At 43.9% G+C, this 27,013-nt stretch overlaps 1 pseudogene; it reads right to left on the bottom strand.

Annotated features, from left to right (window-relative positions):
• Positions 1-3,453: 3,453 nt before the first annotated feature.
• The window catches only part of LOC105484090 (uncharacterized), a 30,841-nt pseudogene continuing 7,281 nt past the window's right edge, over positions 3,454-27,013 (bottom strand).

Raw genomic sequence — 27,013 nt, 5'->3', positions numbered from 1 at the left:
GAGCCCGGCTCTCCTTGCAGCTCCCACTCCCCCTATTGCATGGGAGGATGGAACCCGGCGGTTTTGTTCTGGTTGCATATAAGTCTGCTTGGGCTCTGGGTCTGAGGCAGCTACTGGAGCTGTGGTGCACACTGTGCCAACGCTCTCTGTGCCTAACTCCCCACCTCATCGTGGAGGCCAAGGTGAGGGGGCTTGGCCAAAAGACGCTTTTATCACCACCCCCATCTGAGGCCCGGGATTTGGCTCTCTGATGCCAAGAGAGCAAAGGGCATCCTGGAGACAGGTGGTGAGCTCCTAGCCACAGGGATTAGCAGGCTCCTCGTACGAGGGCCTGAGCCGGCTTGGGTTCCATTAGACAGGCTGGATTAGGGTGGCTGGGGGGATTTGGACAAGGCTGGCAGAGGGAGCAAGCAAGAAACGTGCCACCTTTTTCTCTTCCCCCACCTCTCCCAAGCCCCGATAGTTTCTACGGCCAGAACCACGTCTCCTGGTGGAAGCCCAGAGTCAACAGGCTGGGTCTAAGCGCTGCTCCTATCCATTTAACAGTGGGAAGGGTGGGGAGCTTAGCTGGTGCCAGGCCCTGAGCCTGACATTGCAAAGGACGGCGTAAACTGGGTTTGGGAGGTGGATGGGCCCTTCCCTGTTCAGGATGAGCCTGACGGCTCCCAGCACTCAGCAGCCTCCTGCTTGGCGTGACCAAGGCAGCCACTGCCCCTGCCTGGAGGACAGACCATCAGGAAGCGGGGGCAGCAGCTGGGGGACTGGCAGGGGGTCCTCACCTGTAGGAGGGAGGCGCACACACCTGTGAGCAGGGGGTGGAGGAGAAGGGGAGGGGGGTGGCAGGATTTTAGGCTGATGGAGATTGGGCTCTTGGAGGCGTGGAGAATGGCATTGCTGCTGGGGCATTCCCTGAGAATATGAGAACCAGAGACAGAGCTGAGCAGGTCAAGGAGGGCAGAAGCCAAGAGTTCGGGTTTGGACGCAGGAAAGCAGAGGCTTCATGATTCATGAGCCTGGAGTTGAGGGAAGAGGCCAGGGTGGGAGAGAAAGCTGAGGTGGGATCGCCATGGTGGTGTTTAAAGAGGTAGGACGCAGGAGCTCACTGGGGCTGAGAGTGTGGACAGACAGTGAGGATGGAGTCCCAGGAACCCCAACATGAGAGTCTGAGCAGATGTAAGGAGACTGGGAGGGGGTAGCCGAGGAGTTAGAGGAGAAGAAGGAGAGTAGGCAGCAGAGGGGCCAGAAACAAGGATGGAGGAAGGAGGGAACATTCACCATAACTTATTCAGCCCCGTGCAGGGTCAGAAGGCCAAAGTGCACCTCGCACAGATGAGAAGAGAGGCAAAGAGGCGGGGCAGCCCCATGGCCATACCGCTCAGACGCCTGTGGCCTAGAAAACCCGTGCAGCCTTCACACCGTGTCTGTGATTCAGCAGCAGGTGCTGCCGTTGACAAGCACACAGGAAACTAAAATCCCAGCTGCTGCCTTCAGCTTGTGTCCACACTTCTAATCCCAGAGCCAGGCCATTCAGTAGAGCCTCCAGACTAGCCCCCACATCTAACAACCAGACCATTCTAACTGCAAAATTAATTTAAAGCTCTACGTTCCTGGGGTTCGTTTAATGGTTGGACTCAAAGCTTCCGATGCCAGGATTGGGATGTTAGACATATTCCACCCTGTCTTTTGTTGGGAGCGTGTTTTGTGGGTGAACCTGTGCACCTAGCATGGACTCTGGCACAGGGATGTTGAAAAGTTTGGGGTCTGTACCTGGGAAGGCCACCTGATCCCTTCCGGAATGTCCTGTGTGGAGCAACGTGGGGTGTGTGTGCCAAGTAAGCCTCCCAATGCACTCAGCCCTGCCAGCCTGTGCTCTCATGCGCCCTCACACCCCCAAGGGGAGCCATGAGCTCCTCCAGGCAGCAGGGCATGCGTGTGGGCCCCGGCCGTCACCAAGACCCGGGGTCACCTCCCTGCAGGCTTCTCCGTTGGCCCCTGACCTCCTCACTGCGCTCTCCAGCGCTCAGCTGCCACGTGATCCACTGCACTGGGACCAGCTTTTCCAGCCACGAACACCAGCAGTGCTGCTGCCTCTGCATGGACTGGTGCTGCTGGTGGACCCATCAGCCAAGAAGGAAGCAGGCCAGGCGCAGTGGCTCCTGCCTGTACTCCCAGCACTGTGGGAGGTTGAGGCGGGAGGATCGCTTGAGCCCAGGAGTTTGAGACCAGCCTGAGCAAGATAGCAAGATCCCGTCTCGGCGGATCACGAGGTCAGGAGATCGAGACCATCCTGGCTAACACGGTGAAACCCCGTCTCTACTAAAAAATACAAAAAACTAGCCGGGTGAGGTGGTGGCGGCGCCTGTAGTCCCAGCTACTCGGGAGGCTGAGGCAGGAGAATGGCGTAAATCCGGGAGGCGGAGCTTGCAATGAGCTGAGATCCGGCCACTGCACTCCAGCCTGGCCGACAGAGCGAGACTCTGTCTCAAAAAGAAAAGAAGATCCCGCCTCTACAAAAAAATACAAAAATTAACTAGGCATGGTGGTGCACGCCTGTGGTTCTAGCTACTCGGGAGGCTGAGGTGGGAGGATCCCCTGAGCCCAGGAGGTCAAAGATGCAGTGAGTTAGGATTGTGCCACTGCACTCCAGCCTGGGCAACAGAGTGAGACCCTATCCCTGTCCCGCCCCCCACCATCTCCCCCCAAAGAAAGAGCAGCCTGGCTAGAACTTCAAGGATGAAGAAAGGGAACAGGGTCTGGATGAAGAGACATTGCCAGACCTCCTCAGAGCTGTACCAGGACAAGCAGTCACCTTTCCAGCCTCCCTGGTCAGGGAGAATGCCTGCTGGGGTCACCCACCCACAGGCCATAGGGCCCTTTTACAGCATCCTGATACAGCTGCTCAGGCTCGATGAAGTAGCACAGAATTTTTACAAAATGTGCAGGACTTCATTTAAAAGGTTGCCCGGAGAAGAAGTCCTGTTGTTCCCTGACCCTGGGACTGTTTTCCTCCGCTGGGCTGCCATGGCAAAGTCCCACAGACAGAGGGTCAAAGAACAGAGTTTTTTTTTTTTTTTAATGATGAAAAGCTTTAATAACAGACAATGTGATTTCACAGGCAATCAACTGGCAGATTAACAAATCATTTAACTTTCTTTGTATAAAACCAGTATTCCACCAAGAAAGATGACCCGAAATGGATCCTTTTACAATCACCGACATAACTAAGTACAAATGAAGTCCATGCTGGACCCATTAACATGCTACATGTGTGTCAATAAAACACGCTGTCCTCCACCCCAAGCCCTGGCCTCCTGGCAAACACAGATAAATGATGTGCACTGAGTGATACCATTAGGTGAGAACTTTGGTCCAAGCAGTCAGCTGCCTTAGAGGTTGTACCCAAAACCCACGGCCCTGGCACCCAAAGTCAGTCCGTGGTGGTGGCTCATGGTGTCAGCTGTGTTCCTTCCACACCGGGTGAATACTGTGGTCAGGAATACTGGTGGCAAAGACCAAGCCCACGTCATTGTGCCCATCCGATCCGTTCAGCCAGGACGCATCACCTGCCAGGAAGCTTGAGCCTGTCTTTGATTTCTTGTACCCTGGAAGAGGCCAGCGACTGATCAGGCTCTGTGTCTGCAAGTCCGCGATGTACAGGTGGCAGCCGTCAAACAGTAGGACAACAATATTTCCAAAGTCAAGCAGGGCCACGTTTGCTATCTCAGGAGTCGTGATGACCCTGAGAATATCGTCACTGTTGGCAGAGTCCCGCTGGCAGAGGCCGAGTGCTGAACTACAGACAGTGTATTTGCCATCACCAAGAAGTCTTGTCTGCAGGCGGATACTTCTGTCCTCGGAGACAAGACAATGGCTTTAAGGCTTGCAGCTGATTTCTCTCCCATTTGGCCAAATCTTAATCTCATATTTGCCTGCACTTAAGAGGATGTGGTCTTCAGGGTTGTGCAAGAGAGACTTGACTTTGCACTTCTGCAGAACTACCTTGGTGACCCATGCCGTGTGCCCAGTGGGTGTGCTCAGGCATGCCCCGGTGGATAGAGTCCATCCTCTCACAGTGAAGGCTGCAGAGCCACTCACCAAGATATCACTGTAGTCCACACTAAACACTGCCTGCGTGTGCCTGTGGAAGTGCTGGGTCCTGGTTCCAGAACTCCGTTCCCAGCAAGCACAGTGTTGTCAAAGGAGCCTGTCACAAGCTTCTGTTCACTGAACTTCACCACTGCACAGTGTGGGTCTGGATGCCACAAACGCACTGCCCTGTGCTCACATCCCACGGCTTTGCAGCCCCTGTGGCTGTTTCCCCCAGCTGGGCTGCTGTAACAAAGCCCCACAGACAGAGGGTTACAGAACAGAGATTTATCTTCCCACAGCTCCGGAGGCTGGGCGTCTGCGATCAGGGTGCCAGTGTGGTGGGTTCTGGGGCGGGCCTCTCACTGGCTTGCAGACCATCCTCTTCTCCTTGCATCCTCATGTGGCTTTTTCTTGATGCGTGCAGGAGGAGAGACAGTCCTCTTGTCCTCTGCTCCTGAGGCCACCAGTCCTATCAGATTAGGGCTCCACCCTAGTGACTCATCTAACCTAATCACCTGTTACAGCCCTGCTTTCACAGCACTTACATTGACAGCAGGGCTTCCACGTAAGAATGTGGGGGACACAACTCCCTCCATAGCCCTCTGACTGGGCCTGAGGCATCCGGGGGAAAGAGCAAAGGGCACCCAGTAGAACTGCGGATTGGTGGTTCAGTGCACACTCAGGGCCACAAAGCCCAGGTCTAAATCTTGGCCCCGTCACTTTTTATCAAGGTGACCTTGAGCAAGTCTTTGTACTTTTATTTAGCCTCAGTGTCCACATTTTTTTTTTTTTTTTAATGAGACAGAGTCTCGCTCTGTCACCCAGGCTGGAGTGCAGTGACGCAACCTCTGCCTCCCAGGTTCAAGAGATTCTCCTGCCTCAGCCTCCTGAGTAGCTGGGATTACAGGCACATGCCACCACGCCCAGCTAATTTTTGTATTTTTAGTAGAGACAGGTTTCACCATATTGGCCAGGCTGGTCTCAAACTCCTGACCTAGTGATCCGCCCACCTTACCCTCCTAAAGTGCTGGGATTACAGGTGTGAGCCACTGCGCCCGGCCATCAGTGTCCACATCTTTTAAGTGGAAAACTTGATATGGCAAATTCTAGTGTTTTACAATTTCAATTCAATTTTTGTTTTGTTTTGTTTTTTTGAGACAGAGTCTGGCTCTGTCTCCCAGGCTGGAGTGCAGTGGTGCGATCTTGGTTCACTACAAGCTCCGCCTCCCAGGTTCATGCCATTCTCCCAAGCAGCTGGGACTACAGGTGCCCACCACCACGCCCAGCTCATTTTTTTTTTTTTTTTGTATTTTTTTAGTAGAGACAAGGTTTCACCATGTTAGCCAGGATGGTCTTGATCTCCTGACCTCGTGATCCATCTGCCTCGGCCTCCCAAAGTGCTGGGATTACAGGCGTGAGCCATCGCACCCAATCTCAATTCAGTGTTTCTAATCCTAGTGTCTAAGCTTTTGTATATTTCTCTTAAGAGGCTGGTTAGGAACAGAGTAGTAATAAAATTATTACAGTAGGTGATGAGAGCTCTCCTATATATACCTCTCCTTAATTCTCACAATGCCACGCTGAAGTAGGTGTTAGTATTACCCTCATATTGCAGATGAGGAAACCGAAGGGTGGAGAAGCACAATGAGGTAAGGAACCAGACTGCCCAGGATGCAGACATCCAACAGCATGGTGGGTGGGGCTAGTGGAGCTGCTCCTGGCTCCCGGAGCCCAGCTGTTGCTCACTAGGCTGTAAAGATGATATCGTGGATAGAGACTTTCTATCCATTTTCTGTCCAGATGTCATCTGGACAGAAAAGGAAGGGAGACAGTTACAGAGATTGCAGTTTGTGTCTATTGAGCCACGTGGTTTTTTGTTCTAGGAGAATTCCAGTTCTGGAATTCCTCTGGAAACAGGTGTCTTTTACCCTGTGTTTTAGTGTGCTGCGATTTCCGTAACAAAGTACCACAGGCTGGGTGGCTTACACAACAGACATCTTTTGTCTTGCGATTCAGAACCTAGACGTCCAGCATCAGGTGTCAGCAGCATTGGTTCCCTCTGAGGGTTGGGAGGGAGGGATGTGTCCCGGGCCCTTCTCCTTGGTGTATAGATTCTTCCTGTCTCCACATCGTCTTCTCTCTGTACCTGTCTGTGTCCAAAATTTCCTCTTTTTAAATTTTTTTTCTAGAGACAAGGTCTACTTGCCCAGGCTGGTCTTGAACCCCTGGCCTCAAGAGATCCTCCTGCCTAGGCATCCCAAAGTGGGATTACAGGTACGAGCCACTGAACCCCACCCAAAGTTCCTCTTTTTTTTTTTTTTTTTGAGATGGAGTCTTGCTCTGTTGCCTAGGCTGGAGTGCAATGGCACAATCTTGGCTCACTGCAACCTCTGCTTCCCGGATTCAAGCCATTCTCTTCATCAGCCTCCCAAGTAGCTGGGACTACAGGCGTGCGCCACCACACCCAGCTAATTTTTGTATTAGACAGGGTTTTATAGAGACAGAGTTTCACCATGTTGGCCAGGCTGGTCTCGAATTTCAGACCTCAAGTGATCCGCCTGCCTCGGCCTCCCAAAGTGTTGGGCTTACAGCTGTGAGCCACCGCGCCTGGCCCCAAAGTTCCTCTTCTTTAAAGGACACCAGTCATATTGGATTAGGGTTCACCCCAGTGACTTCTGTTAAACTTGAGTACCTCTGTAAAGACCCTGTCTCTATATACAACCATATTCTGAGGTCCTGGGGCGGTTAGGACTTTAACATGAATGTTTTTCAGCATTGTTGGGGGCACAATTCCACCTATTACGCCATGTAAAGATGTTGCAGATGTGTTTCCTCCCAAGGCTGCCAGGCCTTAGCCTTGAGACAGCAGTAACTCATCACAGGGGTTCTGAGGTGAGTGTAGGTAAGCGCAGGCATTGGGTGCGAACTCAGCCTGCTCCAGTCCTGCTTGAGCCAAGCGTTTCTCCTGGTGCACCCTGCCGCCATATAGAACAGCCCGAAGAAGCAGGGCCTGTTCCTCCCAGCTGACTGCCAAATGCAAAGTACTGTAGCTATTGAAATGCAAAGTTCAATTGGAAACAGCTACTGCAAAACGCTGGTGGTTCACAGTGGGCCGGCTGTGGTTCACAGCTTACATGAGTGTGGTACATAGAAATGTAGCAAGCGGGCCAGGCACCGTGGCACACGCCTGTAATCCCAGCACTTTGGGAAGCCGATGTGGTGGATCACTTGAGGTCAGGAGTTCGAGACCAGCCTGAACAATATGGCGAAACCCCATCTCTACTAAAACTACAGAACTAGCCGGACGTGGTGGTGCATGCCTGTAATCCCAGCTACTTGGGAGGCTGAGGCCAGAGAGTCACTTGAACCTAGGAGGCGGAGGTTGCAGTGAGCCAAGATCGCACCACTGCACTTCAGCCCATGTGACAGAGCGAGACTCTGTCTCAAAACTAACAACAACAACAATGAAATGCATCAAGTGTAGGTTAATTTGGAACGCATAATAAAATAAGCATCTATTCCTAAATAACCTGTGGTACAGTTTTGCCTGCTTATGGCATTATATAAATGAAGGAGTATTTTCAAAAGGAAAATTATAAAGTAATTTGATCAAATCTGAATCTTATCCTAAGTGAAAGGCCCAAACAGCTTTCCAAAGGAATTGACTCATCATATCGGGGTTTAGAATTCATCCGCTTTCATGATACCAGTCCCTAGGGTTTTTATTGATTGTAACTGGCATTGACTTGAAGTTCAATATGAACACCACCTTTTGGGCTCACAGTTTTGATAATGGAGGAACTGCCTCCGTTTTGAAACAGAAATGTTTAAATGCACCAGAGACTGGTTTATAAAGGTTGTGTTTTATTTAAGCTGCCTTTCCACAGGGCAATGAGGGATTTCAAGCATGAAATATATTTGAGAAACTTCATTTTTAAGGAACCCATTAGTTAGGGGATATTGCTTTACTTTTTATTTCTTTATTTTTTTATTTTTAATTTAATTTAATTAAATTAATTTATTTATTTATTTTTAAGACGGAGTCTTGCTCTCTCCCAGGCTGCAGTGCAGTGGTGCAATCTTGGCTCACTGCAAGCTCCGCCTCCCGGGTTCAAGCCATTCTCCTGCCTCAGCCTCCCGAGTAGCTGGGACTACAGGAGCCCGCCACCTCACCCAGCTAATTTTTTGTATTTTTAGTAGAGACGGGATTTCACCCTGTTAGCCAGGATGGTCTCCATCTCCTGATCTCGTGATCCGCCCGCCTCGGCCTCCCAAAGTGCTGGGATTACAGGCGTGAGCCACCGCACCTGGCCTGTTTTGTTTTTTAAATAGGAAAATCTTTAACCAGAACACAAGTTTTCTTCAAAATTAGAGAAATCAAAGTGCTATACAACAAGGCCATAGAATAATCTCAGAGAAGTTATCCCAGATATGCAGTGAACATCTACTCAGAACATGGCTCAGAAAACTTTTCTTTTTGACATTTTTTTTCTTTTTTTTGACAGGGTTTCACTGTCACCCAGGCTGGAGTGCAATGGTGCAGTGGCCCAATCATGGCTCACTGCAGCTTCCACCTCCTGGGCTCAAGCAGTCCTTCCACCTTAGCCTCCCAAAGTGCTGGGATTATAGGCATAAGCCACCATGCCCAGCCAAGAAAACTTTTTCCTAAAGGGCCATGTGTAGGCTGAATGATACCCTTGCTTCTGTCCAAGTTCTAATTCCCAGAACCTGTGAAGGCTACCTTATATAGCAAAGGGGACGTTATAGATGTGATCACATTAAGGTTGTAAGACCTGAATTGTCACTTGGGCCCCATGTAATTGTAGCACCCTTATGAATAAGAGAAGGTGCCATGAAGATGGCAGCAGGGAGTGATGCAAAGATGCTACATGTAGGCTTTGAAGATGCAGAAAGGGCCAAGGAAGGCCGCTCTGACACCTGGGAAAGGCAAGGAAATGGGTCTCCCCAAGAGCCTCTGGACGGGGGCAGTCCTGCTGACACCCTGATTTCTACCTCGTGAAACTGGTTTCAGACTGTGAGAGAATAAATTTGCATTGTTTTCATGAACTAAGTTTGTGGCAACTGTTACAGCAGCAATAGAAAACCCGAGAGTAAACATTTTCGGCTTTGCCCCTCTGTCATAACTGTCGACCTCTGCCACTGTGGCACGGACACCATCGCAGGCAACAGCCAGAGTCAGCCTCGTGGGCTCCACTGGGGATGGAAGCCCCTGGGCAGTTGTGTGAGCGGGATTGTCGTGATCAGCATCAGTTTAGCTCAGGATCCCCAACGACCCCAGCCACGAAGCCTGAGACAGGGCTCTGGAGGGCCAGCTGGAGGCCACAGCAGCACACACGCTCACACACACACACACACACGCACACATGCACGCGCGCACACACACACACACACACACAGAGCAAGAGAAAAAGACTGGGACTGATGACACTACAGAGTTGTGGGTAAAAGACAGTCTTTTCAATCAATGAAGTGGGAAAATTGGGTGCCCCCATGAAAATAAATGGAACTACACCCCTACCTCATTCCACACACCAAAACCAATTCAGATGCGTTATTTACCTAAACGGGAAATGCAAACTGTCTTAGCCTGTTCTCACACTGCTGTAAAGAACTACCTGAGATTAGATAATTTATGAAGAAAAAAGGTTTGATTGAGTCACAGTTCCACATGCTCTACAGGAAACACAGCTGGGGAGACCTCAGGAAACTTAAAATCATGGCAGAAGGGGAAGGAGAAGCAGGCATGTCTTCACGTGCCCAGAGCAAGAGGAAGAGAGAGAAGGGAGAAGTGCTACACATGTTTAAACATCCAGACCTTGTGAGAGCTCACTCACTATCGTGAGAACAGCAAGGCGGAAGTCGGCCCTCGTGATCCAATCACCTCCCACCTGGCCCCACCTCCAATACTCGGGATCACATTTCAACATGAGATTTGCATGGGGAACAGAGGTAAACCACATCACAAACCAATAAATAGGTCAAAGATTGTAGGTGAGAGTATTTCATGACCTTAGGGAAAGATATCTTAAACTGAATACACACAAATAATACTAATCATAAAAGAAAGGAACTATACATTTGATAACCCTAAAATTAAGAACTGTCTTACAGACAGCATAAGGATGAGGATGAAGTGTTGATAATGATCAAAGCTAGATGATAGGTTTATAAGAGTTCATAACACTACTTTTCTAGAAAACAAAACAAGAGGAAAAGACACTATAAAGAGAGTGAAAAGGCAAAGCCACCAAGTGGGAGAAGGTATTTACAACCCATATAACCAACGAAGCGCTCATCTTCAGAATGCAGACTGAACTTCTAGGAATCAATAATAAAAACACAAATTACACATTAGAAAAATGGGTAAAAGATTTGAGCAGTCAGTTCACAAAAAACGGTATCAAAATATCAATAACAAAATGAAATACATTTAGCCTCATTAAAAATTAGGGAAATATAGATTAAAACCACAACGAACTATCCAGAAGAAAGGCTAAAATTGAAAAGATTCAAAATTCCCTGTGTTAAGGGTGATGAAAAATAGGAACCCTCATACACTGCCAGTAGGAGGGTAAATTAGTGCAATTTGCAAGAACACAGTCTTGAATTATTTACTAAAGTCGAAGATATACATGCCCTAGGTCTCAGCATGTATTTGTAGGTATATTCCCTAGAGAAATGAATGCACAGATATATGCATAGGAACATTCAAGGTACTGTTATTTATTGGAGAAAAAAATGGAACAAATCAAAGGTACATTGTAGAATGAATAAATAACTTGTGGTATTCCATGCACTGAAATGGAATATTATATAGAAAAAGGAGTGAGCCAAAATGACACATAATAGCACAGATTAATCTTCCATATAATTGAATACACATACTGTAATTCCATTTTGCATAGTATCCATAAACAGGCAAAGTAAATCACAGTGTTTAGAGATGCACACCTCAGTAGCAAAAGCACAAAGAAATGCAAAGAAGGATCATGACTGGCAGGTGACTCGTGAGAGTGCCTATGGGTTGTGAGGGGTTATGCGGGTGTTTTATTTACACTCTTCTGTTACACTGAACAGTCTTGGTCTTGCATTTTAAAAAGAATTTATGTGTTACTTTTCACAAATATTTTAAAACATAAAAAAGTATGACAATTAGAAAGTAAAAAGTAAGATGTGAGAACTAAACTGAAGTATCTTAGTAACTCAAATAAATGTAATTCTGCTAAATGTTTCAGTTAAGAGACAAAAATTTATAGTTTTTGTGAAACCAAATCTAGTTTAATGTTGCTTATGAGACTCCCCTAAAACATAAGGCTGCAAAGTTGTCACTGTCAGACCCATGTGATGGTTCGCTGGAAGATCCTACTTGAAAGGTAGATCTTTATTTTACCTAATTCGGTGCTCCCCCAGTGCTAAAAGTTGGAAATAAAAGTGGGGACATTATTACTGACCATAGAGGAATAAAAATAGTTATAAGAGAATACTACAAACAATTGTATGCTAACAAATTAGATAACCTAGAAGAAATGAACGCATTCCTGGGAACACACAAACTACCAAACTGACTCAAGAAGAAAATAGAAAATCTTAACAGACCTAGCAGGGTGCGGTGGCTCACGCCCGTAATCCCAGCACTTTGGGAGGCCGAGGGGGGCAGATCATGAGGCCAGGAGATCGAGACCATCCTGGCTAACACGGTGAAACCCCGTCTTTACTAAAAATACAAAAAATTAGCCGGGCTTGGTGGCGGGCACCTGTAGTCCCAGCTACTCGGTAGTCTGAGGCAGGAGAATGGCGTAAGCACAGAAGGCAGAGCTTGCAGTTAGTTGAGATCACGCCACTGCACTCCAGCCTGGAGCGCAATGTGAGACTCCGTCTCAAAAAAGAAAGAAAATCTTAACAGACTGACAACAGATTGTTATCAGTAATCAAAAATCTCCCAAAAAAGGAAAAACCTTTGTTTCACTGGGTGAGTTCTAGCGAACAGTTAAAGAAGAATTAACACCCATCCTTCTCAAACTCTTCAAAACAAAACAAAACAAAATAAAAAACACCAGAACAACAACAAAAGAAGAGAGAACGCTTCCTCAGCCATTCTACATATGAGGTCCGCATTAACCTGGTACCAAGCCAGACAAAGATATACAAGTAAACTATAGATCAATATCACTTATGAATATAGATGCAAAAAATCATCAACACAATACTAGAAAACTGAATCCAGCAGCATATAAAAAGGATTATGCACCATGAGCATGTGAGATTAATCTCAGAAATGCAGAGGTGGTTCAACATATGAAAATCAATCACTATAACTCACCACATTACTAGAATGAAGGAAAAAAGTCACATGAGCATCTCAATCAATCTTAATCAATGCAGGAAAAGCATTTTTTAAAAATTGAATATACTTTTAGAATAAAAACACTCAGAAAACTAGGAATAAAAAAGGGACTCATTCAACACAGTAAAGGCAATTTATGAAAAACTTGTGGCTAACATACTCAATGATAAAAGATGAAAGCTTTCCCCCTAAAATCAGGAGCAACACAAGAATGCCACTTTCCCCACTGCTATTCAACATTGTACCAGAAATTCCTGTCAGAGCAATTAGGCCAGAAAAAGAAATAAAAGACATGTACACTGGAAAAGAAGAAGTAAAACTCTCTATTCAGAGATGACATGATCCTTTATTTGGAAAATCACAAAGAATGTACAAAAAAAATCCTGCTACAGCTAATAAATTAATTCATCAAATTTGCAGGGTATTGGATCAATATATGAAAATAAGTTATATTTCTATACATTAGCAATAAGCTCAAAAGTAAATAAAAAGGCCAGGTGCAGTGGCTCACGCCTGTAATCCCAGCACTTTGGGAGGCCGAGGCGGGCAGATCACAAGGTCAGGAGATTGAGACCATCCTGGCTAACACGGTGAAACCCCGTCTCTATTAAAAATACAAAAAACTAGCCGGGCGAGGTGGCGGGCGCCTGTAGTCCCAGCTACTCGGGAGGCTGAGGCAGGAGAATGGCGTGAACCCGGGAGGCGGAGCTTGCAGTGAGCCGAGATCCGGCCACTGCACTCCAACCTGGGCGACAGAGCAAGACTCCGTCTCAAAAAAAAAAAAAAAAAAAAAAGAAAATATTTTTAAACATTTGATACATTCTATACATCTGATAAGGGCCTAACATTTAAAATTTGTACAGAACTCTTACACACACACAGACAGACAGACAGAGAGAGAGAGAGAGGAGTTTGTTTTAAGGAATTGGCTTGTGTGATTATGGAGGTTAGCCAGTCTGGCAGTCTGGATCCCCAGGAAGAGTCAGTGTTGCCATTCAAGTCTGAAGGCCATCTGCTGGCAGAATTCCTTCTTGCTCTGGTCAGGTCTGTTTTTTGTTCTGTTCAGCCTTCAACTGATTGGATGAGGCTCACCCACATTATGGAAGGCAATCTGCTTTACTTGAAGCCCACTGTTTTAAATGTAAATATCATCCAAAAACACTGTCACAGACACATCTCAAATAATATTTAACTAAATATCAGTATTCTGGGCTAGACAAGTTGACACATAGAATTAATCATCAGAAGTCTACCCCTTGTCAACTTGGCATGCATATGTAGCACTTAAACCATACTTAATCTCCAAATCAAGACAACTAAAGGTCATACTTCTGCCTAACATGATAAATCCCTGCATACAACTGAAAGTGCACTAATCCTTTCCCCAGAAGATGAAAAGTCTTTAGGTGATGTTTGCTCTTCTGCTTGATGTCCATTAACTTAAATTCTATGATGTAAAGTTAACCATACTTAAATACTATGACATAAAGTCAACACATTGTATGTTACATGATGAGGGATAAGATAGGGAAGAAATATTATCAAAACACATTCATAACCAAACAAGGAAAAAATACTCAAGTACAGTCCTCATTTCTATCACTGGTCATGTAGTCATAGGTAGTACTTATTACTATCTTCTTCCACTACCTATTCCATATTCCTGTTGCCTTTGGCACACACTTCAGCTGGTCATGTATCTTAACGTGGTGGGGCTACCCAAATCTTTATTCCTAAAAGGGCTTGGCCATGAGTACTCCTGCCTGATTGGTTGTTGTAGTTTTCCATTCTATAATCATAGGGCATTCACAGTGTTGGAGAACCACCACCTATATAGTTTTCTATTGCTTTAGCTCTCATATTTAGGTCTTTGATCCATGTGGAGTTAATTTTTGTATATGATGTGAGGTAGGGATCCAACTTCAACCTTTTGCATGTGGATGTCAAGTTCGGTATATAGAAGGCCTTTATGGTAGGAAATACTTGGGCAGAGACTAGAAGAAATGTGTGAAAAAAAGAAATGTTGATGGCTACCAAGCAGAGGGGACAGCAAGTGGAGATCCAGGCTCAGACAAATGCCACAAAATAATCAAGGAATGAATAAGGTGTTTCTGCTAGACCACAGTATAGGTATTTCTGAAAATTCTTGTGTTGTACTGCAGACAAAACATAAACAGAGGTATTGGAATAGTAGGATTGTAACAGACTATTCAGAACATAAGGAGGTTTGGAACCAGAACACCAGTGAAAACCACAATCCTAATGAAAAATAACAGCAAAGAGCCGGGCGCGGTGGCTCACGCCTGTAATCCCAGCACTTTGGGAGGCCGAGGCGGGCGGATCACAAGGTCAGGAGATTGAGACCACGGTGAAACCCCGTCTCTACTAAAAATTACAAAAAATTAGCCGGGCGCGGTTGTGGGCGCCTGTAGTCCCAGCTACTCGGGAGGCTGAGGCAGGAGAATGGCGTGAACCCGGGAGGCGGAGCTTGCAGTGAGCCGAGATCGCGCCACTGCACTCCAGCCTGGGCTGGGCGACAGAGCGAGACTCCGTCTCAAAAAAAAAAAAAAAAAAAAAAGAAAAATAACAGCAAAGTTAAAAGGGCATAATAAATTGTTAAAAACATAAGTACATATGTGCATATCTATACATACATATTATAATAAACTGAGAACTTGACCTTTTAAGAAAGATGAAAGTATGTTGGAGGGAAAGGATATGTTGAAGGGTTAATGCCACTGAGTTATGAAGACCAAACAGAAGTGTTTGTAAGAGAACAAGGGGTCACACTAAGCTGAGAGAGACTGTGAGTCAAAGCTACAACAGGCACAGCCCCATATTCTCAAGTTGTACTCTCAGCTGTGTTGTTTTGCCTGCATTCAGATCCTCTTACTTTGAGTGTAAAATATTAATATGCTGGGGGGAAAATCCCACACAAACCAAGATGCTTTCCACATACTATCAAACTAATCCACAATACAGAATCATGTGCTGCAACAAAATATATTTTTTCACAAACAATTTCAGAATAGAAGAAAAGAAAACATCTGGCAATGCCTTTTGTGAGGCTAATACTTAGTACAAGTAATAAAATTACAGGTCAAAATAAGGAATATGGATACAAAAATCCTAGTCCAATATTTGCACACTGAAATACATAAAATGTCATCACCAAGTCTGGTTTGTCCCAGAAATGCACTTTAGCAGATTAATGACTTAGGAAATCTATTAATGTAATTCACTGCATTAACAGATTAAAGGAAAAACATGATTATCTAAATGGATGCAGAAAAAGCATTTGATAACATCTAATATTCATTCATAATTTTAAATGGTTCATAATCTAAGGATCTTCTTTAAACTGATGAAGTTATCTACTAAAAGCCTACAGAAAATATTGCACTCCATGATGAATTATTTGAAGTATCTACTTCCTTTAAAATCAGAGCAAGATAATAATTCCAATTATCATTCCCTCTAGGGGGCACTAGTCAGTGAAAGATTGATTTGGAAAATACATAGCTTTCATCATTTGCAGGTGATATGATTGCTTACTATGTCAGGGTTCTCCAGAGACACAGAGAATAGATAGATAGATAGATAGATAGATAGATAGATAGATAGATAGATAGATACATAGATAGATAGATAGATAGATAGATAGATAGATAGATAGATGTAACATACCGAGTTATGTAAGTACATAGAGATATTTATTTATTATATAGACAGATACATTATATAGATATATTAGAAGGAATTGGCTCATGCAGTTATGAAGTATGAAAGGTTCCAAGATCTACAATTGGCAAGGAGACCCAGGAGAGCCATCGTGTAGTTTCAGTCTGAGTCCAAAGAGCCAAGAATCAGGAGAGCCCATGGGGTAAGTTCCAGTCCAGCCAGTAGCCTTGAGACCCATGCAAAGCTGATGTTTCAGTTTGAGTCCAAAGCCAGAAAAAACTGATGTCTCAGCTCCGGCAGTCAAGGCAAGAGGAGTTCCTTCTTACTCGGGAAAAGGTCACCTTTTGTGTTCTGTTCAGAGCTTCAGTTGATTGGATAATACCCACTTACACCACATTAAACCAATCTGCTTCACTCAGTCTACTGATTCAAATGTTAGCTCGTCCAGAAGTGCCCTCACAGACAGACTCAGAATACCATCTGGCCAAATGTCTGGGCACCCCACGGACCAGTCAAGTTGATACATAAAATTAACCATGATACCTACATAGAAAATAATATATAAATATAAGAGCAATTCTAAAATCATTTGCCTTTTATACACCAGGCACAAAAAGTTAGAAAAAGTAACCTTAAAAAAGATTCCATTTATAATGTAGCAGGACAAGCCGCAGACAAAACTCCTCAGACACTGAGTTAGAGAAGGAAGGGCTTTATTCAGCCAGGAGCTTCAGCAAGACTCATGTCTCCAACAACCGAGCTCCCCGAGTGAGCAATTTCTGTCCCTTTTAAGGGCTCACAGTTCTAACGGGGTTCACCTGAGAGGGTTGTGATCGATTGAGCAAGAAGGGGGTATGTGACTGGGGGCTGCATACACCGGTAATTAGAAAGGAACAGAACAGGACAGGGATCTTCACAGTGCTTTTTTTTATGCAAATAACCGATTAGGTCAGGGTCGATCTTTAACTACCAGGCCCAGGGTGTGGCGCTGGGCTGTCTGCTTGTGGATTTCATTTCTGCCTTTCAGTTTTTACTTCTTTCTTTGGAGGCAGAAATTGGGCATAAGACAATATGAGGGGTGGTCTCCTCCCTTAATAAGAGCTACAAAAATACATAGAATAACTAGGAATTGACTAAACAAAGGTGGGCAAAAATCTTTAAGGAGACTCTTAAGACATTTTATTTAAAGACTTAAAGAAGAACTAGATAAATTGGGTAGTTAAAGTTTCCATGGATAGGAAGACTCAATCATGTAAAGATTCTGCTGCTTTTCAAATTGATCTACAAATTCAATGTAACCCCAAACTATATCCCAACAGCGTTCACAGGGAAACATGCTGATTCTAAAATATATGTAGAAAATCAAAGGACTAAAGATAATCGGGTGCCTCTTCAGGGATAAAACAAGATGATGTATCAAGATGTATCACAAAGCTATATTAATTTATAAGCAATAATGGTGCAGATTTAGACATATAGATGAACTGTATAGAACAGACAGTCCTTAAAATAAGTTACACATATATATGGAAAATTTATTAATGGGAATCCATATATAAGCAAAACTGACTTTTCAAATTATAGGGAAAAGGACAAATTATCAACAAAAGATTTTGAGTAAGTTAGGTAACCATAATGAAAAAGAATGAACTTGGATCCCCACCTCATACCATACATAAAATTAATTCTAGAGGGATAAAGACAAATATTAGAAGAAAATTAAAAGATTTTTCAATGTATGAGAATATGTTATTTGAACTAAGTATAGTGATTGTTAAATATGGTTAAAGAAACACTAAACATTCTAGCCCAAAAGGAAAATAATTTTTAAATTGCTTATAAAATGACAAACTTTTGTTCACCAAAATACACCAAAAAGGGAATGAAAATTGTTGCCACAAACTGCCAGAAGACATTTGCAATGCAGGTAATTGACAAATAATCAATATGCATAATAGGTATAAAACACATCAGTGAGAAAGACACAATGCAATGGAAACATTGTCAGAACACTTCAGAGCACTTCACAAAAGAAGAAACTCAAACTGACTGTAAACATAGGACAATTTCAACTTCCTTAACAATCAATAAAATTAAAATTAAAACATCAATGAGTTACTGTTTCATTTTTTTATCCCACTTGATTGAATTGTGGAGAACTCTCATAAAATATTTTTACTGTAAATTGGTTTAATCACTTCATAGTTTGGCATTATATTGTAAAGTTGAAGATGCTGTGAAAGGAAAATAAATCTTGGGGCCCCAAAATCACTCAGCTAAAGGGAAAAGTCAAGCTGGGAACTGTTTAGGGCAAACCTGCATCCCATTCTATTCAAAGTTATCCCTCTGCTCACTGAGATAAATGCATATCTGATTGCCTTCTTTGGAAATGCTAATCAGAAGCTGAAAAGAATGCAGCCCTGCACGATGGCTCACGCCTGTAATCCCAGCACTTTGGGAGGCTGAGGTGGGCAGACCACCTGAGGTCAGGAGTTCGAGAGCAGCCTGGTCAACATGGCAAAACTCCATCTCTACAAAAAATACAAAAATTAGCTGGGTGTGGGCTGGGTGTGGTGGCTCATGCCTGTAATCCCAGCACTTTGGGAGGCCAAGGTGGGCAGATCACGAGGTCAGGAGATCAAGACCATCCTGGCTAACATGGTGAAACCCCGTCTCTACTAAAAATACAAAAAAATTAGCCCGATGTGGTGGCGGGCCCCTGTAGTCCCAGTTACTCGGGAGGCTGAGGCAGGAGAATGGTGTGAACCCAGGAGGCGGAGCTTGCAGTGAGCCAACATTGTGCCACTGCACTCTAGCCTGTGCGACAGAGTGAGTCTCCATCTCAAAAAAAAAAAAAAAAAAAAAAAAAAAAATTAGCTGGGTGTGGTGGCAAGCACCTGTTATCCCAGCTACTCGGGAGGCTGAGTCAGGAGAATTGCTTGAACCTAGGAGGTGAGGTTGCAATGAGCCAAGATCATGCCACTGCTGTCTAGCCTGGGCAACAGAGTGAGACTCCACATCAAAACAAACAAACAAACAAAGAAAAGAAACGGAAAAGAATGGAACCCTTTGTGTCTCACCTACCTATAACCTAGAAACGCCCTCCCTGCTTGAGTTGTCCCAGCTTTCTGGATGGAACCAATGTATATCTCACATATTTGATTGATGTCTCATGTATCCCTAAAATGTATAAAACCAAGCTGTACCCCGACCACCTCAGGCGCAGGTTGTTAGGACCTCCTGAGGCTGTGTCACAGGCGTGCATCCTCAACCTTGACAGAATAAACTTTCTAAATTAACGGAGACCTGTCTCAGATATTTGGGGTTCACAATGCATATACCCAAAGCCCTGAAATTCCACTTCTGCAAATGCCACCCCCCCAAAAAAAAATTCTCATTATATGGACACCAGGATTCAATGAGCGTTGTTTGTGGAAAAAACTCACAATGACCACTGACAGAATAATGAATAAATAAATGATTGCATAGGTGCACAATGTATACTAAAGAACAATCAAAGTTAAGAATTTCAGTGACACATGTCAAAATAGTTGAATCTTACAAACACAATGATGACTAAAACAGTGAGCTGCAGAAAATTAGACAGATATTTTATGGATACATATTTGGAAATTTTATTTTTTAAGAACGAGTGGAATAAGGAAAACAAATCCAGGAGGATGGTTACCACTGGTGCTGGAGGGGAATGGGGACAATAATAAGCAATAATGAAAATAGTAATAAGATGATAATGCTTAACACATATATAGTGTTTGCTATTTGCCACTGTCCGAAGTGCTTTTGATGCAGGATTTTTCCTCCATAGCATAGCTAAATCTGGGTTTTTGTCTGACAACCAGGAAGAATTAAGCACGCAGACACTCAAAGAGTGAGTCAGGTGGGGAATTTCATTGAGCGCTGAAACAGCTTTTAATGGGGAACACTGGGGTGGTCCCCCTACCTGAAGGCAGGAGTGTTCCCCATATGGCGGAGCCTAGGGCTTTTTATTGGCTCAGAAGAGGGAGTGTGTGCTGACTGGTTTGTGAGTATGCATAAGAGATTAAAGTGAAGATACCACTCAAAGGTGGGCATGGTAGTGTAGAAAACCAATTAGGAAAGGGTAGGTATATGTAAAACAGGTGAAGGATGGGGATCAATCAGAGGAAACTGTGCCAAATGGGAAGGAGAATTCTAATTCAGTCTGAGGATTTACCCAGGACTGGTTACTCCGGGAACCTGCCCCTCTCTGCCTTCTGCCTCTATCACTTTTATATTTTATACTTCAGTTAATCTTCACAACAAGTCTTTAAGCAGTTACTTGTATTTTTTCTATTGGGGAAAAATAAACTGACTTATTGTTCTCAAGCATTGCATCACATGTTTCCTAATTAAAAAATAATAAGCCACAGAGTAAACGGTGTCAATATTTAATACCTGAAAGCAGATAAAAAGTCAGCATAATTGTTGTTGTTGTTGTTTTTAATTTGGAAATAGGGATCTAAATTCCAGAAGAAACAAATAAGCTTGAAAGAGGTACCTTCTAGCTGTGGTAGCCTCTTTGGGGAGGAGTAGTACAAGGGCCTGCTGTTGGATAATGGAACTTTCCCCTACCAATTGGTGTATATACTATGTGCATGGGTTTCTTTGATACAGATAATTCACTGAAAAATATAGCTAGAATAAAATACTAGACAGAGCTGGTCTCTGGATGGGCAAGTTTTTTTTCTATGCTTTCCTCAATTGAATAAATGACACAGAAGATATTGTTACAAATGTATTACAAAGGCATTTAAATTTCAGAATGTCATGAAAGATTGTAAGAAAAATTAAAAACTAGTATAATATTTGTAATAAAAAGATACAAATATCTAAAGAAAACACTAAGTCCTTGTTCAAGAATAAAGGAAAAAAGGTAATATGGCTCTCATACAAATATAAAATTGACAGATGGCAAGATTTTTATCTAACTAATGAGTGAACCAGTAAGATTTTTAAAATCGGTTCAAAGGAAAGCTCAAAGAACCACATATACATATGCTGAAATGAATTTACAAATAGATGCACCAAGGTTCTATTCAAAGAATAACAAGAGTTTTTACAGCATCTTAACAAAAGAACAATACATTTGCAGAGAAGTGGCAATTGCATTGTATCAGACACAATCAATCTGCATTTCTACAAACAAGAACAGTTGCATAATTAGAAGTTCTCTACAACTTCCTTCCAGTGTTGTAAATAGCTTAAAGACAATAAAAGGTTGAGGTAATCCCTAAGGGCATTCCAGGCCGGATATCCAGTAAATTTTTTGGTTCATATTAAAGTTTTTCTCATTTTTTCCCCTGCAGCCTCAAGGCATAATTGGGAAAAAAAAGAATAATTTTTTAATAAAATAAATAAATGAAAATAAGCATATGAGATAATGTTTTATAAATCAAAGAAATGCTAATTATACTATAAAATATTCATACACACATAATGTTTATTTGTTTAAAATTACAGTAACTCCTCACATTGTGCCAGATCTCATTTTTACTTTTATTTATTTATTTATTTATTTTTTGTTTTTCAGACGGAGTCTCCCTCTGTCACCCAGGCTGGAGTGCAGTGGTGCAAACTTGGCTCACTGCAACTTCCACCTCCCAGGTTCAAGCAATACCCTGCCTCAGCCTCCCGAGTAGGTGGGACTACAGGCACATGCCAACACGCCCAGCTAATTTTTTGTATTTTAGTAGAGACAGGATTTCACCATGTTGGCCTGGATGGTCTCGATCTCCTGACCTCGTGATCTGCGTGCCTCGGCCTCCCAAAGTGCTGGGATTACAGATGTCAGCCACTGTGCCTGGCCATCATTTTTAAATAAAAATGGAATTTTAGAATAGTTTCCAATTTATAGAAAAGTTACAAAAAAAGTACAGTCACCTTATAACCCATACTCATATTATGAACATCTTACATCAATCTAGTGCATTTCACACTGCAGGGGAGGAGAATTTTTCCCTCTGCCTTCCTGGGGTCTCCAGCTGGGGCCCTGCAAATTAGACAGACAAAAGACAAATTTGGCCAGGCGTGGTGGCTCATGCCTGTAATCCCAGCACTTTGGGAGGCCGAGGTGGGCAGATCACCTGAGGTCAGCAGTTTGAGACCAGCCTGACCAACGTGGTGAAACCCCATCTTTACTAAGAATACAAAAATTAGCTGGACATGGTGGTGGGCAACTGTAGTCCCAGCTACTCGGGAGGCTGAGGCTGGAGAATTGCTTGAACCTGGGAGGTGGAAATTGCAGTGATCCGAGATTGAGCCACAGCACTCCAGCCTGGGCGACAGAGTGAGATTTCGTCTCAAAAAAAAAGAAAAAGACAAATTCCCAAGAGAAAACAACAGTTTATTAACAAGTGCACTGCACGTACACATGAGAGAACTCAGTGATGGTCCCTCAAGGGGGTGTTTAGAACTTGAGTTTAGGCCGGGCGCGGCGGCTCAAGCCTGTAATCCCAGCCCTTTGGGAGGCCGAGACGGGCGGATCACGAGGTCAGGAGATCGAGACCATCCTGGCTAACACGGTGAAACCCCGTCTCTACTAAAATACAAAAAAAATTAGCCGGGCGAGGTGGTGGGCACCTGTACTCCCAGCTACTCAGGAGGCTGAGGCAGGAGAATGGCGTGAACCCGGGAGGTGGGGCTTGCAGTGAGCTGAGATCCAGCCACTGCACTCCAGCCTGGGCAACAGAGCCAGACTCCGTCTCAAAAAAAAAAAAAAAAAAAAAAAAAAAAGAACTTGAGCTTATACAGCTTCTTCAAAAAAGAATAATACATTTGTAGAGAAGTGGCAAGACAAAGGGAAAGGGCTGTAGGCTTCCAGGAGCAGCAAACTGTAAGAAGGTAAATATTTGGAGGAAATCAATGGAGTAAGGTTTGTCTGTGCAGGTTGTAAACCAAAAAGTATCTGAGACAGGTCTCGATCAATTTAGAAGTTTATATTGCCTCGGTTAAGGACATGCCTGGAAGAAATAAATATGGAATCACAGAAACAGTCTGTGGTCTGTGTCTTTCTCATCATATGATTTTGAGGCCTTCAATATTTAAGAAGGAAAAGTGGGCTGGAGGGGAAAGAGGGAGGATATGGTCATATTACTGAATCCACATGTCACAAGAGAAAAGGAACAGGCAGGGGAATAGTCAATCATGTGTTTGTCTTGAGCTCAGTACATCCGCAGCTTACATTAGATAAGGTGAACGTGGAGGAGTGACCTGTGGACATAGTTCACCTTTTCTCCGTAGGCGTCTCCTTAGGAACAAAAGCGAGGCATGACTCAGCTTTCAGCTGAATTTTTTTTTCTTTTGGCATAGTGAATCAGGTCCCAAGTTTTTCTTTTCCTTTCACATCGTCCATCTCAGAGTCGACTTTCCAGTCTTCTTCACGGCCAGAAAACTTCCCTGGGACAGGGGTTTTATGTCAGTCTTCACTTCTCAGAAGTGTCTGCATCTGTTAATTCTCAGTCGCCTCCAGCTCACAACAGCCCTTATGCTAAAGTGGCATATTTTGGGGTGGCATCTTCTGGTCTCCTACAAGACAATGAATGAACCAATATTGCTAAATTATTATTAACTGAAGTCCATACTTCATTCATCTCTCGTTAGTATTTGTCTGATGTCCTTTTTCTGTTTCAGAGTCCGATCTAGGCTGCCACATTCCATTTCATTATTGTGTTTCCTTAAGCTCCTGCTGGCTGGGACGGTTTCTCAGACTTTCCATGTTTTTGATCACCTTGACAGTTTCGAGGAGCACTGGTCAAGTATCTTCTAGAAGGACCCTCTATTGTGACTGTCTGATGTTTTTCTCATTATCAGGCTGGACTTATGAATTTTTGGAAGAAAGATTGTGGAGGCAAAGTGTTGTTTTCATCAGCAGGACTTGTAACTGCAGATGGTGACCTTGGTCACTTAACTGAGGAAGCGTCGTCATGTTGCTCCACTCTAAAATTACTCCTTTTTCTTCACCTTGTGCTCCTAAGGAGGTCATTATGCACAGCCCACTTTAAGGAATGGAGACTTCTGTCCCACCTCCTCGACGGGAGAGTATTTGTATTAATTATTTTAAATTCTCTCTCTTTTTATTTTGTTTTGTTTTGTTTTGAGACAGAGTCTCTCTTTGTTGCCTAGGCTGGAGTGCAGTGGCAACATCTCGGCTCACTGCAACCTCTGCCTCCTGGGTTCAGGTGATCCTCGTGCCTCAGTCTCCCAAGTAGCTGGGATTACAGGTGAGCGCCACCACACTCAGCTAATTTTTTTTTTTTTTTTTTTTGAGATGGAGTCTTGCTCTGTTGCCCAGGCTGGATGGAGTGCAGTGGCACAATCTCAGCTCCTCCTGGGTTCACACCATTCTCCTACTTGAGCCTCCCGAGTAGCTGGGACTACAGGCACCCGCCACTATGCCCAGCTAATTTTTTGTATTTTTAGTGGAGACGGGGTTTCACCATGTTAGCCAGGATGGTCTAGATCTCCTGACCTTGTGATCCACCCGCCTCGGCCTCCCAAAGTGCTGGGATTTCAGGCGTGAGTCACCGCGCCCAGCCAATTTTTGTATTTTTTGTAGAGACGGGTGTTTGTCATGTTGGCCAGGCTGGTCTCAAACTCCTGGCCTCAAGTGATCCTCCCGCCTTGGCCTCCCAAAGTGCTGGGATTATAGGCGAGAGCCAGGGCGCCCCATCTTAAATTATTTTGCATGAGACATTTGCCTATTATCTCCCGCTTATTTATTTATTACACTGATCACTTATGTTGGTGGAGACTCACAGATATTGATTGCGTACTTTGGGTTGTAATCCAACATTATTTTATTGCTCAAATTGTCCCAGCTTTGCTCACGAGGAGCCCTATCAGTTGGCTCCCTGGTCCCTTGATACATCCCCATCACTTGTTTTTGTTGTTGGTATTTTGAGAACTTCTTTGCTTTCTGGCATTGCCAATTGTTCCTGGCTCACCTTGTATATTTCCTGTCTCTGTTTTAGAATCTGTTTCTCCAAGGAGCTGTGGTTCCTTTCATCGGAAAACGGTACTAGAAAACAAGAGCTGTGCCCGAGGTTTGCTCGTGGCTCCTGGATCATCTTTGCTTTCAGGTTCTGTCGGCTGACAGAGCAAGAAATACACTCCAGGTTGGAGTGCAATGGCAAGATCTTGGCTCACTGCAACCTCTGCCTACCCAGTTCAAGCAATTATTGTGCCTCAGTCTACAGAGTGGCTGGGACTACAGGCGTCCACCACCATGCCCAGCTAATTTTTGTATTTTTAGTAGAGACAGGGTTCACATTTGTGTATGTGAACCTGTGTATACACACCTGTCTAGAAACATTTCTATGTTGTGATTTGTACCTACAGGAAGCTCAACAGGACTTCATGCTGATGTCTCCAACTCTAATCCATTCCCACGTCCACTCTCCTGTTAGTATCCTCCCCTCTATCACGTCGGCAGCCTCTTTTGCCATATAAGGTAATATTCACAGGTTCTAGGGATTAGGAGCTGGACATAGTTGAGGGGACCTTTTTCCGACCTACTACAGTAGGTGCTAAGTGGTATCTCACTGGAGTTTGAATTCACATTTCCTTAATGACTAATAATGTCATGCAACTTTTTATGAGCTTATTTGCTATTCTTATATGTTCTTTGGTGAAGTGTATGATAAAATCTTTTACCCACTTTTAGTATTAGGTTTGGGGCTGGGCACAGTGGTTCATGCCTGTAATTCCAGCACTTTGGGAGGCTGAGGTGGGTGGATCATTTGAGGTCAGGAGTTTGAGACCAACCTGGTCAACATGGCGAAACCCTGTCTCTACTAAAAATACAAAAATTAGCTGGGCATGGTGGTGGACGCCTGTAGTCCCAGCCACTCTGTAGACTGAGGCACAATAATTGCTTGAACTGGGTAGGCAGAGGTTGCAGTGAGCCAAGATCTTGCCATTGCACTCCAACCTGGGCCGCAGAGCAAAATTCTGTCCAAAAAAAAAAAAAGAAAAAAGGAAAAAAAATTAGGTTGTTTGGGGGTTTTTTATTATAGAGTTTTAAGAGTTCTTTATGTATTCTGGATACAAGACCTTTCTCAGATCTATGCTTTCCAAATATTTCTCCCAATCTGTGGCTTTGTCTTTCCATTTTCCTAAGAGTGTCTTTGATAAGCAGGTTTTAATTTACAGGAAGTCCAAGTTAACTTTTTTCATTTTTAGATCATGCTTTCGGTGTTGCATTCAAGAAAACTTTGCTTAACACAAGGCCACAAAGATTTTCTCTTTTTTTTCTAGAAGTTTTAATGTTTTAGGATTTACATTTAGTTCTATGATTAATTTTGAGGGATACTTTTTAATGGCATGAGGTATGAATCAAACTTCATTTCTTTACATGTAGCCAGTTGTTCCAGCATCATGTTTAAAAGATTAGCCCTCAATTGCCTTTGCATCTTTGTCTAAAATAAATAGCCCATAGAAGTGTGGGTCTATTTATGGACCATGTATTCTGGTCCATTGATCTATTTGTTTTTTGATGACAATCCCTCATTCACTGCCTTGATAATCTTTTTTTTTTTTTTTTTTTTGAGATATGGTCTCACTCTGTTGCTCAGGCAGGAGTGCACTAGTGTGATCTCAGCTCACTATAACCTCAGCCTCACAGGCTCAAGTAAATCCTCCCACCCCAGCCCCCGAGGTAGCTTGGGACTAAAGGCGTGCACCAAGGTGCCTGGCTAGTGTTTTTTTTTTTTTTTTTAGAAATGGGGTCTCACTATGTTGCCCAGGTTGGTCTCAAAGTCCTGGGCTCAAGCAATCCACCTGCCTTGGCCTCTGGAAGTGCTGAGATTACAGACTGTGAGCCACTATGCCAGCTAATTATCA

This window comes from Macaca nemestrina, chromosome 6 (assembly GCF_043159975.1).
Source record: "Macaca nemestrina isolate mMacNem1 chromosome 6, mMacNem.hap1, whole genome shotgun sequence".
Lineage (NCBI taxonomy): Eukaryota > Metazoa > Chordata > Mammalia > Primates > Cercopithecidae > Macaca > Macaca nemestrina.
The sequence above is the reverse complement of the archived record's forward strand: the minus strand, read 5'-3'. Positions and strand labels throughout refer to the sequence as shown.